Genomic DNA, 3,345 nt, shown 5'->3' with positions numbered 1-3,345 from the left:
GATCCGAACGTTTTGGGAACCCCGGGGTCCGGTTACCTGGAACTCATCAAAACTCGCAGCTTTGGCCTATTCTGGCGAGTTTTGTATGCTATTACTCAATGATTTTGGTTCCCGTTGTGATCCGAATGTTTCGGAAACCCCGAGGTCTGGCTACGGGCAACTCGTCAAACCTCGCAGTTTTGACCTATTCCGGCCAGTTTTGTATGCTATTAGTCACTGGTTTTGGGTCCCGATGTGATCCGAACGTTTCGGGAACCCCGAGGTCTAGTTACGGGAAACTCGTGAAAACTCGCAGTTTTAGCCTATTCTGGCTATGTTTTGTATGTTATTAGTCACTGCTTTTGGGTCCTCCTACGATCCGAACGTTTTAGGAATCTTTGGGTTCGGTTACGGGGAACTCATCAAAACTCACAGTTTTGGTCTATTCTGGTGAGTTTTGTATGCTATTACTCAATGATTTTGGTTCCCATTGTGATCCGAACGTTTCGGGAACCCCGGGGTCCGGTTACGGGGAACTCGTCAAAACTCGTAGTTTTGGCCTATTCCGGCCGGTTTTGTATGCTGCTATACGCAAGCAACTCCTTTCCCCCCTTAGTATGACTATCTAGCAGCGAAGAATTCTTCTAAGTTGGTTACCACGGCTAACAGTTGACTAGATTTACCTCTAAAAGCTTTACATAATTAAACAATGATGATCAGTTGCCTACAAATACTGTGAAATTGGTCAATTTTGACGCTCAGTTGCCTACAAAATACGATGAAGTTGCTCGATTTTGATGCTCAGTTGTCTATTACTCATGGTCAATTGCCTACGGTTAATGTTCAGTTGCCTGCCATTAATGCTCAGTTCCCTGCTATTTGTGAATATATGCCATAATTACACTCGAGTATCACAAAAAATTAAGCAACTTTTAATGTGTTTTTCGCAACTCCTGTGCATTTAACAAGCAACCCATGTGTATACACACGATGCAATACATCTAGCATCAAAGTACTTTTGTTTAGCATTAAAGTTGCCTCATCTAGCATCGAATTTGCTTTTGAAAAAAATTCTTCAAAACATATTGATATGGGATCTCGTTTTAAAGAGTTTGTCACGAGGAACCCAACGGTGAAAACATATCATAATTTCGACACACGGTTTGATGGTTATAGCTTTTTAAAAAAATCATACATGAATTAATGGACATCGAACGCATGCGAAGCCGAGCATGCACATCCGACGCATAATTTAACAATTTCAGTTTGGAAATACCTGATCGCATTTGCCAGGTGATTGCTAAAGGGTGAAGTTATTTAACCTTCTACTCATGATAGATAATTTTGAAGAAATTTTCGTTGAAAGACAATCATACTACCCACACTAATAAGAAGTTGCTTTTCTTTAGCACTAAAGTTGCCTAAATATCACTCCATAGTTGATCAAAAAAAAGTTTGTCGAAACCTATTCACATGGGATCTAGTTTTGAAGAGCTCGTCGTAAGAAACACAACCGTGAAAACGGATCGTCGTTTTGATGCTCGGTTCAAAAGTTATAGTATTTTGAAGAAAAAATGGAATGACGTGCTACCTGAGGATGCGTTCTTTCCACCAAAATAACGTAGCTGCACTTTTCAGTACTCCCTCCGTATCAAAATAACTGTCTCAACTTTGTACTAGAGCTAGTACAAAGTTATACTAAGCTTAAGATACTTATTTTGGGACGGAGGAAGTATTTGAGAACAAACAAAGCCTAGCCAGCCAGCTGCATCCTCCTTGTTCACGACTTGTAATTTGTACGGTGCGGTGGCATCTTTCCAAGTCGCATGAACATGACAATGTCCAGCCGAGCACGTACTTCATTTGTGCGTAGAGCCGTACACTTGTGAATTGTACAGGACCCAATTATTCCCGATCGGGGTATTCGTTTCGTTTTAGCAGAAAAGTCCATGCGTTGTAACGCATAAAAAAATATCACATTCTCCAACCTAATAAACATGAATACACACTTCAATAGGTTCACATTTTTTATTATAACATATGTTATCTTATACTTCCTCCATAAGTGTCTTAAACTTAGTACAACTTTGTAGTAAATTTAGCATAAAGTTAAGATATTTATTTTAAGACGGAGGGAGTATGTGTTACGGGCTTACCTTTTTTCTACCATCATCGATGATGGTCTTAGTGTTCACATAATCATAACACGTTTGAATCCTGTCAATTCTATGATGTCTCTTTTTGGACATAAGATGATAAATTTGTCTTTTTTCACGGACACGCATGTGTGTTATAGATGTTTTTTTCCCTCTTTCAGCCTAATTTTGCCGAGGTGTTCATTTTCAGCTCGTATCGCATCGACATGAAAGAAAGAAAAATAATGCGGTATTGATTAAGATTGTATCCTAAATAGCATTTTTTAATGGTTTACATGTCAAATAATATCATATTCAGATTCTAAACATCTTTACAATCAAATTTCGTATATAATATGTTCAATTTGGAGTAGAGTTTAAAAATTGTGGTGTTTTTAAAATCATTTGATATAATTGCGGGTTGATTAACCAAAATTCATGGAATTTATTACAAAAACAAAAAACTAATTCAAAATTGGGTTGCGGTTGATTACTAAAAACGCTAGAAGGTTTCTGCGAAAGCAAAAATCTAACTTAAAACTAAAATGCATGCTGATTACCAGAAACATCTGGAAATTTTCTATAAAATAGGATGATGTTTTATCTCAATGTGTTTGATATGTTAGGCCTAGCCATATTGCATTTGTTACTCAAATTTTAATTTTAGAAATTGGCAGGGGCCGCGCGGACGCGTGCCCCCCTCCCATAAATTAGGACGTCTAATCTCTCATTAGGGGAAACCAGTAGACCAAGTGTGATCTAAGCCACGGCCCTTCATGATCGACCGCTGACCCCGTCCATTGTATGCGAAAGCGGACGCTAACCACGCCTGCCGTGCGGTACCCTGTGTTGGGTAAGCTTGATTGCAGTGTGGTGGCAAGAGCTCATGATATAGGCGGCTTCCCTGCCCTCCTCGTTCTTCCATTGGCAAGGTGGTAGTAAATGTTTTTTTCTTGGTAGAGGTAGTACAGTAGTAAATAGATCAGCATGGGTGCAAGGTCGTGGGCCTCTTTCCTGGTGGATTTAGGCTCCGAGCGGGCTACCGTTCTTACGAATGGGCCGTGCGTCTCTCTCCCGGGCCGACGCAACCTTATCTTTGTTATTAGGATTTAGGAGTACAATACAATGTACAGGCCAATGATTTTCAAAAAAATAAAAGAAGTACAGGCCGAGGATTACGGCCGCGTGTCGCTGATAACGATCTCCGACTAGAACTAGTTTATCTCATCTG

At 39.9% G+C, this 3,345-nt stretch overlaps 1 pseudogene; it reads right to left on the bottom strand.

Annotated features, from left to right (window-relative positions):
* Positions 1-2,787: 2,787 nt before the first annotated feature.
* On the bottom strand, positions 2,788-2,920 carry LOC123406443 (annotated as a pseudogene).
* Between the last annotated feature and the right edge of the window lie 425 nt (positions 2,921-3,345).

Source organism: Hordeum vulgare, chromosome 6H (assembly GCF_904849725.1).
Source record: "Hordeum vulgare subsp. vulgare chromosome 6H, MorexV3_pseudomolecules_assembly, whole genome shotgun sequence".
Classification (NCBI taxonomy): domain Eukaryota; kingdom Viridiplantae; phylum Streptophyta; class Magnoliopsida; order Poales; family Poaceae; genus Hordeum; species Hordeum vulgare.
Note: the sequence above shows the minus strand (reverse complement) of the source record. Positions and strands in the feature narration are given on the sequence as shown.